General features: G+C 42.8%; 1 pseudogene; it reads left to right on the forward strand.

Moving 5' to 3' along the window:
* The first annotated feature begins 4,453 nt into the window (after nt 1–4,453).
* On the forward strand, nt 4,454–11,006 carry LOC106573790 (alanine--tRNA ligase, cytoplasmic-like; annotated as a pseudogene).
* Nucleotides 11,007–13,827: the final 2,821 nt, after the last annotated feature.

Genomic DNA, 13,827 nt, shown 5'->3' on the forward strand with positions numbered 1-13,827 from the left:
GCGATTAAAGCCTCGAGTCTTCTTGGTTATGACGCTACAGGTTTGGGGCAGTATGGAGCTCTGTCGAGTTAGATGGAGAGCATCGCTGCACAGCTATTTTCAGGTCTTTCCAGAGATGTTTGATTGGGTTCAAGTCTGGGCTCTGGCTGGGCCACTCAAGGACATTCAGAGACTTGAACCGAAGCCAATCCTGCGTTGTCTTGGCAGTGTGCTTAGGGTTGTTGCCCTGTTGGAAGGTGAACCTTCACCCCAGTCTGAGGTCCTGAATGCTCTGGAGCAAGTTTTCATCAAAGATCTCTCTGTACTTTGCTCGGTTCATCTTTCCCTCGATCCCGATTAGTCTTCCTGCCGCTGATGAACATCCCCACAGCATAATGCTGCAACCACCATGCTTCACCGTAGGAATGGTGCCAGGTTTCCTCCAGATGTGACACTTGGCATTCAGGCCAAAGAGTTCAATCTTGGTTTCATCAGGCCTGAGAATTTTCTTTCTCATGGTCTAAGAGTCCTTTAGGTGCCTTTTGGCAAACTACAAGCAGGCTGTCATGTGCCTTTTACTGAGGAGTGCCTTTTATTGAGGAGTGGCTTCTATCTGGCCACTCTACCATAAAGGCCTGATTGGTGAAGTGCTGGTTGTCCTTCTGGAAGGTTCTCCCATCTCCACAGAGGAACTCTGGAGCTCTGTCAGAGTGACCATCGTCACCTCCCTGACCAAGGCCCTTCTCCCCCGATTGCTCAGTTTGGTCGGGCGGCCAGCTCTAGGAAGTGTCTTGGTGGTTCCAAACTTCTTCCATTTTAAGAATGGAAGAACCTTCAATGCTGCATAAATGTTTTTTGGTACCCTTCCCCAGGTCTGGGCCTCGACACAATCCTGTCTCGGAGCTCTATGGACAATTCCTTCGATCTCATGTCTTGGTTTTTGCTCTGATATGCACTGTCAACAGTGGGACCTTATATAGACCGCTGTGTGCCTTTCCAAATCATGTCCAATCTATTGAATTTACCACAGGTGGACTCCAATCAAGTTGTAGAAACATCTCAAGGATGATCAATGGAAACAGGATGCATCTGAGCTCATTTTTGAGTCTCATAGTAAAGGGTCTGAATACTTATGTTAATAAGGTATTTCTGTTTTAGTTTAAAAAATGTGCAAAGAACACCCAACTGTTTTCGCATTGTCATGATGGGTTATTGTGTGTAGATTGATGAGGAAAACATTTGATTTAATCCATTTTAGAATAAATCTGTTGCGTAACAAAATGTGGAAAAAGGGCAGGGTTCTGAATTCTTTCTGAATGCACTGTAAGTCCGATTTGGATATGTTTGGCTGTTTTTGTTGCATAACATGTAGAAGCTGTCTCTATTCAGGTTAAGAAGGGACTGCTAAATGCTAACTCCCGTTCACATAAGCTGGTTAGCACAGCTAGCATACCGAAATCGGTGGCTGTAATCAAATACGTTTTTAACTGTAATTCAGTTGATTGGTAACGATGACAAGAACATGTGTTAGGGTTGACATCCCCATACAATCATTATACTCTGATTTGTACCGCAACATAGTGTGAAATACACATATAAACAATAGCCTAAATGTCGTCTAATTATGCTGGGGGGCAATGAGGAGACTCAGGATCTTTCCCCCCCACAGCTCTTTCCCCCACGTGTTTCCATGGCAATTCCATTGTTTTGGTCGAGTTCAATTGACCTCATCACCGCAACTATGCGTAGAACGCATCATCGGGTCGAACGGTCATCTAGCGCCAAACTGCGCATGTGCAGGTCCTCAAATCCAAGGCACTCCTTCGATACAAGGTTGTTTTTGACGAAAATGAATATGTTTGTCACTCACGTGGTTGGAGTAATAACATTTTTCAACTGCTTAACTTCTTGCGGATTAGTGGGACGCTCCCATTTCGACAATTTCCGATTTCCGATTAAAATGCTAATCAATTTATAACATTTTTGCCATGCGTTTTTCTGGATTTTTTTGTTGTTATTCTGTCTCTCACTGTTCAAATAAACCTACCATTAAAATTATAGACTGATCATTTCTTTGTCAGTGGGAAAACGTACAAAATCAGCAGGGGATCAAGTACTTTTTCCCCTCACTGTAATATATGCCTTACCCTTGAAGATCTTCTTCTGTTGGCACTCCAAAAGGTCCCAGTTACAAATGGTCCTTTTGTTCAATAATGTCCTTCTTTATATCCATAAAAACTCAGTTTAGCTGGCGCGCTTCAGTCAATAATCCACTCAGTTTCCCTCCTTCAAAATGCATACAAAATGAATCCCAAACGTTACCAATAAACTTATCCAAACAAGTAAATCAGCATTTATAATAAAAAAATAGGTCCCCTAATACGCAAATAAACGATAAAATTTAAGACGGAGAATCGTTATTGTCTTTACTGGAGAAAAATACCAGAGAGCCCGCTCTCATTCACACGCTTGGAAACACTACAGCCGAAATGGGAGCCACCTAGAATAACTACAATTTCTGGCTCATTTTTCCAAAAACCAGCCTGAAACCCTTCCTAAAGACTGTTGACATCTAGTGGAAGCCCTAGGAACTGCAATCGGGCACGATTTCGCCCTATTATAAAAGTGTCAGCCATTGAAATCAGTGGTAGGATGAAATATTTTTTGGGGGGGATGGTTTGTCCTAGGGGTTTCGCCTGCCATTTCAGTTCTGTTATACTCACAGACATTATTTTAACAGTTTTACAAGCTTTAGAGTGTTTGTGTCTATTCAGTGTCTATTCAAATCTACCAATTATATGCATATCCTAGCTTCTGGGCCTGAGTAGCAGGCAGTTTAATTTGGGCACGCTTTTCATCCGGGTGTCAAAATACCGCCCCCTATCCCAAAGAAGTTAAGACATTGGCTCGAATCTAGGTTGTGCCTTTAGTTTTAGAGAAATTGAACAACTAAGGAAGAATTTTTCACTTCTCTCATTGACTTCTCAAATCCCGGCCTGGTCTCTTTTGAACAGTCGCAATAATTTTTTTTTTCATGGTGCACAAGACACCTGTCTGATTTACGCCTGTCTCAGTGGACTTATACATTGCGGAGACCACGGTGATGGCACTGTCCATCACTCTTAAGAGATGATACTGAAATGGTATATGGTTTTTATGTAAAAAATAATGGTGCAACACTAATAAATCTAATATTTAGGGCTGCACAATATATCGGTGAACATATCGGAATCAGACTCAAATGATGTCAATTAGCCTATCAGAAGCTTCTAAAGCCATGACATAATTTTCTGGAATTTTCCAAGCTGTTTAAAGGCACAGTTAACTTAGCGTATGTAAACTTCTGACCCACTGGAATTGTGATACAGTGAATCATAAGTGAAATAATCTGTCTGTAAACAATTGTTGGAAAAATTACTTGTGTCATGCACAAAGTAGATGTCCTAACTGACTTGGCAAAACGATAGTTTGTTAATAACAATACATTTGTGGAGTGGTTGAAAAACGAGTTTTAATGACTCCTACCTAAGTGTATGTAAACTGTATGGTTTTGCATTAAAGTTTATAATATCAAAGGGAGTTCAATGAATTTATAGCTGCCTAGCCAGCTGTAAAACATGAACAGTCAGTGGTGAAAGTAATGGGTCTATTCTAAAGGCCTAGACTGACCCTGATGGTATTTTTTCAAGATTGAGAATGAGGCCAAACCGGCCATAAACAAGCTTTTTATACAAGGATGTCCTAGTGGAAGGAAGATCCCATTGGTGTTTTATTAGCCCAGACAAGGGATGTGCTGTAACATTGTTTTTTGCATGAACTTTGATGAAACTTACTCATTTTGCCAGAAGCAGATTAATGTTGTGTAGGGCCATTTTTTCAGTTCCTATTTGATGGCAAAATATTGCTTCAGCATTTGCAATGGAAGCAAGGATCAATAACATTTTAATTGGAACTTAAGCTTATTAGGTGCAGTGTTCACACCTGCCTACTTGAACTGGGCGATGTGGAGAAAGATCCTTTCGCGATAATTTGCCTGAATTATAAATACGATAAGTTTATAACATTAATCTGCTTTTTTTGTTTAAATGATCCTTTAAAGCACTACTACTAGTGTGATGGTTGTAGATGGTTGATGGTTGTAGATGGTTGATGGTTGTAGCCATTTGATGGTTGTAGATGGTTGATGGTTGTAGATGGTTGATGGTTGTAGATGGTTGCCCCATTAACAACCACCCCATATTTGCAAACTGATTTGATTTAAAATGTAATATTACTCTAGTATAGGCTACTTACCATAATGAACAATATCAGAAAAATGCCTGCGATAAGTGAATCGGTATGTTTGGTGTCAATCATTTTCTGTTTATTGTCCCAGCTCTACTGCCTACCCATACCCTCTCCTTCACTGGCAATTAATGTGTTTGTTACTAAAATGTTTTCCTATGTGTGTGCATGTGGGATCATTCCTTTCAGAATGTATTCTCCACTGACTGCTGCTCAGATCCGTGAGAAGTTCATTGACTTCCATCTTCATGAACACCAGTATGTCCATTCGTCCGCCACCATACCTTTGGACGACCTCACACTACTCTTCGCCAATGCTGGCATGAACCAGGTACGCTACAATAATATCACTGCCCATCCAACTATCCCTACCCCCTCCCTCCCATCTGCAGGTCCATAGTTAGTGTGGCCCTATTGGCTAATCACGACCTCTCACCTTAGTGACTATGTCTTAGCACAGTGGGATTATACCCTCTGGGAGTGTCTTGCCCTAAAGCAGATGTGTTCTAGTAGCTAGATACCAGTTCCACTCTCCTGATATCAGTTTGTCCATATTCAAAGCTTTTTTTCAGTTGTACTGTTATTAGACTATTTGAAGAAAGTCCCACTTGTACTCATCCCAATGGTTATCTCTCAATCTTTCTTATCTACCCTCTCTCTTCCCCCACCAACCACTCCCAGTTCTAACCTGTTTTCCTGAACACCATTGACCCGTCCCACCCCATGGCCAGACTCAAGCGTGCAGCTAACACACAGAAGTGCATCTGCGCTGGGGGCAAGCACAATGACCTGGATGATTTGGGCAAGGACGTGTACCACCACACCTTCTTTGAGATGATGGGCTCCTGGTCCTTCGGAGACTACTTTAAGGTAAACCAGGCAGACCAACCAACCGCCTGTTAGATAGTGTTGTCATCTTACCTGTTATGATGCAGCAACATTTAACAAGTCTCTCAAGATGGAAGGTGTTGATGTGTGTCAACGATTAACACTATGTAAATGTGGATGCATGTTAGAAAGGGGAATTGCTTTCTCTCATTTCCTTTCCTGCTGACTCCTCTCCCTGCAGCACCTTGCCTGTACCATGGCCCTGGAGTTGCTGACTAAGGAGTTTGGGATTCCCATCGAGTGCTTGTATGTCACCTACTTCGGGGGTCACGAATAAGCTGGGCTGGAGCCGGATCTGTAGTGTAAACAGACCTTGGGTGAGTGAGTTTCACAAGTAGGACATTCTGGTCAGAACTAATAGGGCTATTATGTATCCAAATCTACCTGAATGATACAAATATCCTGACCCCTTTCTACTCTTGTTAATGTGGTTAGTAACACTATGTGTTGGTTGATAAGTCTCTCAGGTAGAGGTCGACCGATTAATCGACTTGGCCGATTATGATGTCACTGAACCTGTTTCCCCCTCCTCACCAGGGAGTCTGAGACAGAGCTGAATCCCCTGCCTATGAAGTGTTGATACAGGCATGGGCCTGGAGCATCTTGTCTCTGTTCTGCAGAACAAGATCTCCAACTATGACACAGACATGTTCATCCCCTGCTTCCAGGCCATCCAGAAGGCAAGCACCACTGCCAGTCATTATTTATTGAATCATGTGTTTTCTGTGCTCTGAATGGCCTAGCTGACTGTACCATCGCCCTCTCTGATGAGGGCAGGCTAGACAACACAGGGAGAGGGTGCCCTTTTAACTGTCTGGCTGTCTTTGTTCTATGCTTGTCTGAACATCAGTCTGTTAATGTGCACATGTTAACCCTCTCCCACTGTTTGTGTGCAGTTGTGTTGCTCTCACGAGAAGCTGGGTGCTCAGAGAGGCTTCTTTGCCACCTTAGTTGATGTGGTGGTAGAGTCCCTAGTATGGAAACTCATCCCACTCCTACTCTTCATGTTATTAACTATCTATATCTCTCTCTCCCTCTTAGTCATCCCCCTTACCTGTCTTCCTCTGCTGTCCCCTCTCTCCAGGGTGATGACTACCCTGAGCTGAAGAAGGACTATGACATGGTGAAGGATATCGTCAATGAGGAGGAGGAGCAGTTCCTCAAGACATTCAGCAGGGGGCGAAAGATCCTGGACAGAAAGATCCAGAGTCTGGGAGACAGCAAGACCATCCCTGCTACTGAAGGGCCACATTAGAATATGGGATCAATTAGAAACATTTAAGTTGTTGTCAAAACAGAATGTTTCTGAACCCGTTTCTCTCCTCTTTCTCTCCCTGTGTAGGTGACACAGGTTGCCTGGTTGCTGTATAACACATACGGTTTCCCCAATGGATCTCACTGCCCTCATCGCTGAGGAGAGGGGGATGATGGTGGACGTTACAGAGGGGGATGATGGTGGATGTTGGAGAAATGGTGACCAGTAGAAAGGATAGAGCCTTGGATTGGCATGGGATTTTATGTGAATTTCTGCATTTGCCTGTCTTGAGTACTGCTTTGCGTATGTACAAAGACAGGAATGCTTTCCTCTCTGTCAGCATTTCTCAGTCAGTATTGCACTATTAAGTGAGAAGTGCCTTGCTCTGCTGATTAGATAAATCAGTATTTACAGTACATTACAGATCCATCACATTGCAGTGGTAATTCATACTGAAAAGCTCCTTTCCACATAGCAGGGAAGAATCACTTCAATAAAGCCATATGATATCAGTGCTAAACATGCAAGTTGGCTTTCTATCTAAAGAATGAGTATGATGCTTCAGCATAATGAATGACTGATCCAGCATTAGAGTAAAGTTAGTTGCAGGTTTTTTGCAATGGAAAAAGAACTGAGATTGGGGATTTGGACTAAGGCTTTCTCCTCCATGTCCCGCCTGCTCTGGTTAAGTCCCAGGGGAAGGGCTCTGGGGATGAGGACCACGTCATGCTGGACATCTATGTCATCGAGGACCTACGCAATAAGGGCATCGCTGCTACTGATGACTCACCCAAGTACAGCTACAGTGCTGACAACAGTGGCAAATATGGTAAGACACAAACAAAATCAACTCAATTTCATTAACCAACTCAGATGGTTTGCTTGATATTTATTCAAATCAGTTTCTTGCTTGTGTCAGTTTTTTAATCCCTTTATATGTTTCTGTGGTTGTCCCACAGTTTGAGCAGGCTGTAGAAACAGTGTTGGTTCTGAGAAAGGAGCGTGCCTTCGTGGATGAGGTAACAACAGGGCAGGAATGTGGGGTTCTGCTGGACCATACCTCATTCTATGCTGAGCAGGGAGGACAGAGCTTTAACGGGGGCTACATGCTGAGGAAGGACGACTCTGGAGATGACGTAAGGACAGGACAATCAAACTATAGCCGTTATTGTAACAAGCATATCAAGCCGTTGAAACAATGTAAGGACAAGCCACAGGGAGGAGAGGTCCATATCACACAAGAAATTCATTACATCTCTCTCTATTGTCCAAACTCCACCGCCTCTCTCCCAGGCTGGTCATAGGCCCATCATGAGTAACCACACTGCCACCCACATCCTGCACATTACCCTGCGGGGGGTCCTGGGAGAGGCTGACCAGCGTGGCTCTTGACCGCCTGCACTTTGACTTCACCGTCAAGGGTGCTCTGAGCACAGGAGTGGTGCGACACACAGAGGAGATTGCCTGCGCCATGATCCATGACGCAAAGGTGAGAGGTCATAGGCCACTGAAAGTATGAGTAGGGGTATGTTATTATCTGTTTGATCAAGTTTGTATTTATACAGATCTTTGGTTTCTGGTGTTATTGATCTCAGGCCTTTTGTCTACTGTTTTATTTACACATTCCTGGGCTGTTTTGCTGCTTCTTTGACAAACAACACCATTGCACCTTAACATTCCGCCTATCTCCCTTTTACTGTTATACAATATGTCACCCCAAGGCGCCTGTCATTGCATTCTGTGAGGAGGAGAAAATAATGTTTTCAAGCACTTATTACCAAGTCACGACATCCACTCTTTCTCTGTCTTTCTACAGCCTGTCTATGTCATGGATGCCCCCCCGGCAGCAGCTAAAGCCGTCCAGGAATTGCGTGCTGTGTTTGAGACCTACCCTAACCCTGTGCACGTGGTGTCCATCTATCAAGGCTCAGGAGAAGACCCAGATGCAGACGGTTTCAAAGTAACAAAAGTTTATTACAAAAATTGGGGGTCTGGCAAGCAACATGTCAAGGGCAAACAGATGTCAGTAATCCAGAGCAGAGTCAGGAAGGTACAGAACGGCAGGCAGGCTCCGGGTCAGGGTAGGCAGAATGGTCAAAACCAGGAAAGCTAGAAAACAGGAAGAGAAAGACAGGAGCACAGAAAAACTGCTGGTAGGCATGACGAAACAAAACAAACTGGCAACAGACTAATAGAGAACACAGGTATAAATACACTGGGTATAATGAGGAAGATGGGCGACACCTGGAGGGAGGTGTAGTTGAGCACAAAGACAGGTGAAACAGATCAGGGTGTGACACCATCGGCATCCCCGTGGCTGACCTCCTGGCTGACCCCAGCAGCGCTGCTGGCTCTTTCACCTCCATTGAGTTCTGCAGAGGAACGTGAGTACAAAGCGCACCTTGAGTTCAGAGGGCCAGTCCCTTGGAAATGGAGCAAATACATTTATTTGCATAATAACATCTGATGATCAGAAATACAAAGATTTTGTTTGAGAATTTACTGTGTAAGGTATTCATTTGTATTCCTTACATGTATAACTTCAGGCACTTGCGGAACTCTGGCCATGCTGCACCTTTTGTCATCGTGTCAGAGGAGGCCATCCCCAAGGGAATCCGCCTTATCGTTGCAGTGACAGGAGCAGAGGCACAGAACGTGAGTGGACAGAAAGGTTCCTAACTGTTGCTGGATGGTTTGAAATTGATGTACTTCATTATACTACAACCAGTTATTTAACAAAAAATCAGATGATCCATATAGATATAGCTCTTTTTATAGCAGCTATTTACTCAACAGTAACTGCCTGTTTTGTTCTCTAACATTAACTTGAACCCCCGCCTCATGCTGCTCTGTCCAGGCCCAGAGGAAAGCAGATGCTCTGACATAGTCTCTGTCTGCTAAGGGGGAGAAAGTGAAGGCTCAGACCACCCCCAATAAAGATGTGCAGAAGGAAATCGCTGACATGACAGAGGTGAGAGCTGTTACAGCACTGTCTGTCTGTCTGTCTGTCTGTCTGTCTGTCTGTCTGTCTGTCTGTCTGTCTGTCTGTCTGTCTGTCTGTCTGTCTGTCTGTCTGTCTGTCTGTCTGTCTGTCTGTCTGTCTGTCTGTCTGTCTGTCTGTCTGTCTGTCTGTCTGTCTGTCTGTCTGTCTGTCTGTCTGTCTGTTAACTTATTCAGTCTCTGTTCTGTGTTGTTGCAGTCTCTGGGCATCACGGTGATCTCCTAGTGGGAGGAAGATGAGATGAGGGAAGCTTTGAAGGGACTGAAGAAGACCATGGATGACCTAGACCGTTCCAACAAGGCTGATGTCCAGAAGAGGGTGAGAGAGAGAGCGGAGGGCCAGGTTTAGGCTAAGAGGGGTTGATATAGGTTTTATGACCGGGTGAAGGGATTAGTACATGTCAGAAAATTGTATGCAGGGCAATTCTATAAGTGTTGATCTCCTCCCCCAGGTTCTTGAAAAGACCAAGGGGATGATTGACAGCAGTCCTAACCAGCCACTGGTAGTCATGGAGATGGAAAATGGAGTCTCTGCCAAGGTAACAATAGTATCCTTTCCTTTCCACTGCATCCCAAAAACTCCAATACCACAACACAGCACAGAGATCCCTCAATTCTAACCATAAGTGTAATTCTAACCTGGTGTTTGTCTGCATCTCTCTGTCCAAGGCTCTGAATGAGCCAAATGTATTTGCATCCATGCACACTATAATTCACAGATGAGCTCCTTATTTGTGCTTAATGCAATAACTTGCATATTTTGTTGGGACAGTATCTTATCTGTTGACTCTCTCCTCTATCAGGACGTTGCCAACCAAGGTCTGAAGGCCAGTGAGTGTGTGCAGGAGCTTAGCCCTCTGATGGATGGCAAGGGTGGTGGCAAGGATATGTCTGCCCAGGGCACTGGCAGGAACACACACTGTATAGAAAAGACACTACAGATGGCCAACCAATTTGCCCGCCTTAAACTGGGTGAAAACTAATATGGAGGAGGAGACTGGGGTGTGGTGAAGAATTGTAGGGAAAACCATTACCACCCCCACTGGAATGTTCCAGCTCTGTTATCTGTGACTCTGGACATTCCAGACAGGAAATTGTAAAGGAACATTCACCCATCTAATGGTTAGAAAGGGAAGAAGATGCACGAGCCCTCTGTCTCTCTCTCTGAAACGGAGATGCACCTGCAATTTAAGGAGGATATCAAGGTTTAATCCGATGCACAATTCTGATGGCTCCTTCAATGGTCTGTGTGCTCAAAGGAGGCTAATCACTTTGATTGGGTAACTGAATGGTGATCGGTGTATGCGAGATGCTAACCCGACAGCCTTCTACCTGATCTGTCCTCTAGTAGTCAAAGCCCAACAACTATCCTCTTAAACCATTCATTTTAAACTAATGATGGAAATACTCAATGGTAAACTGCTTCTGTTCATTGCCTGTTCCTCTCTATTCCAGTGGTCTCTCCATGCCATTGTGTTTGTGTCTCACCTCCCTGCCCTGACTGTGGGGAGATTGTAATGTAGATTCACACCTAGTACAGTAGCCATGAAGGACAGAAGCAACCTTAGCCTCTGTCAGTGCCGCTAGCTTTGTAACGGTCTTGTTGTCCGACATCTCTTTCATATGTAGTGTCCAATAAATAATTGTCAATTAATTAAGTGGATGACATAACATTGTTAATTAAATAAGTGGATGACGTCATTGTTAATTAAATAAGTGGATGACATGACATTGTTAATTAAATAAGTGGATGACGTCATTGTTAATTAAATAAGTGGATGACATGACATTGTTAATTAAATAAGTGGATGACATGACATTGTTAATTAAATAAGTGGATGACGTCATTGTTAATTAAATAAGTGGATGACGTCATTGTTAATTAAATAAGTGGATGACGTCATTGTTAATTAAATAAGTGGATGACATGACATTGTTAATTAAATAAGTGGATGACATGACATTGTTAATTAAATAAGTGGATGACATAACATTGTTAATTAAATAAGTGGATGACGTCATTGTTAATTAAATAAGTGGATGACATGTCATTGTTAATTAAATAAGTGGATGACATGACATTGTTAATTAAATAAGTGGATGACATAACATTGTTAATTAAATAAGTGGATGACGTCATTGTTAATTAAATAAGTGGATGACATGTCATTGTTAATTAAATAAGTGGATGACATGACATTGTTAATTAAATAAGTGGATGACATGACATTGTCAAATCTGTGAAATGCATTTTATTGCCCCTTCCTAAGAATGCATTGTGATTGGTCCATGTCTGATGCATTCCATGTTGTGGAATAAAAATACTGGTAATGCTTGATTTCTGTTGCATTCTTTCCACGAATACTAGTAGTTAGATCTCTCTTCTCCTGTAGTTTATGGGCGATGGTACTGTAAGATGACCTGTTTGACTGGTCAGTCAGATGCTAGGTAAAGATGTCAAGCTTTAGTACAGGGCAGATGCTGTCGCTGCTCCTACTACCCCACTTAAGAAAAGATCCACAAAGCCACATTTGTTTCAATTTGCTTTTATTTTACAATAGCATATGATAAAAACAGTCCATCATACAGATCGAGATTTAAAATAGAGATGGAGTACTGACTGACCCAATGATAGTCATAATACTAATGAGGATTCTATTGGTAATAGTAGTAATACGATAGTAACACTATGTACACTGTTGTCGGTGAATACTGTTTTTGTGCACAAGAGAACTCTAATGAAGAGCTGGAGATGCAGATCACCAAAACAATGCAACAGAATGGATACAGTATGTGTCATAAGTAACCATTTAGGTAACGCTACAAACCAGAACCAATACACTCAAATACATAAAAAGAAACAATCCATTATCCAACGATACACTTAGGGAAAGCAGAGTGGAAAGGGATCTCACCTTTCACACAGTCAATTTCCCAAAAGGTGCACTGCAATTGAACAACATAATAGGGGAAATACTGTATCCTTACTATGTGAAAACAAAATGATGCAAGTTGAGCTAGGATGTGGCGTTCAATTTCAGTGGGCTAGCTTTATTGATACAGTGCTACCTGTCCCAGACCTGCTGTTTTCAACTCTCTAGAGACAGCAGGAGCGGTAGAGATACTCTCAAAGATCGGCTATGAAAAAGCCAACTGACACTTACTCTTGTGTTACTGACTTGTTGCACCCTCGACAACTACTATGATTATTATTATTTGACCATGCTGGTCATTTATGAACATTTGAACATCTTGGCCATGTGCTGTTATAATCTCCACCCGGCACAGCCAGAAGAGGACTGGCCACCCCTCATAGCCTGGTTCCTCTCTAGGTTTCTTCCTAGGGAGTTTTTCCTAGCCACCGTGCTTCTACATCTGCATTGCTTGCTGTTTGGGGTTTTAGGCTGGGTTTCTGTACAGCACTTTGAGATATCAGCTGATGTAAGAAGGGCTATATAAATACATTTGATTTGATACATTACATATGGGCCTTATATACTGTTGGATAAACATTTATCAGTTCCAAAAGTGATAGGGAGTAATGGAATTAAAGATATAGAAGTCATTAGAACAATGTCAATTATGTTTGATTCTCTTTGGTGAAGTATTGCACATTCTATTTCTGGCATGAACAGCACCACCCAGAAAGTGGTGGGAATATTTAGAAACTTTCCATGTAAAACATGGTGGAGATGTTTTAAGCGCTAGATACATTGCCATTGGCTGTCATCTTGGAACACGTTAGCTCACCGACAATGGCAAAACACAGATTGAGCACAGCAAATTAATTCAGCCATCGTCATATCACCCAAAACTAGTCGTCACAGATCGAGTTCATGTCAAGGTAATGTGTTCTGTGTAAAAAGTAACGTAAAGGAAGCCTTTCTACGTGGCTCCTAGAGAAAGGCAGAGTGAAACGTATGTGTGTGGGTCCAGAAGGCACAGCTCTCAGCCAGGCCGAGACCAGGGGTGTGTATAATGTACGGTGTGTGGTCTAAATCAGGGAAAAGAAGCCATTTGAATCCCTCAGAATGTGCATGTGTAAGAGACATGACTAACAAACAGTAAGATTTGAATAGCACATGCAGGTATTTATAGTAGGTGTGTGAATGTGCATGACTACCAAAACTTCAGATAGCACTGTACTGTAGCTGAGGTTTATGGTGCACTATGGGAAAGGTACTGTATGTCCAACAATGGGAAAAGGCACGCAAGCATGGACGTGTGTGTTGTCACATGGCTGTAAATAAATGATATGTGTCTTTGTTAAGAGGGCTCTTCCTGAAAATCAAACTTCGACAAAACTAAGAGAATCACATTTCTTTCTTCAGCTCTCGCTCTCTCTCTCTCACACACACATGCATGCACAACTATGGCTGTGATGGTCATGGAATTTTGGATGACGGCTATTGGTCAGCCAA

The sequence above is a fragment of the Salmo salar genome, chromosome ssa16, assembly GCF_905237065.1.
Source record: "Salmo salar chromosome ssa16, Ssal_v3.1, whole genome shotgun sequence".
Lineage (NCBI taxonomy): Eukaryota > Metazoa > Chordata > Actinopteri > Salmoniformes > Salmonidae > Salmo > Salmo salar.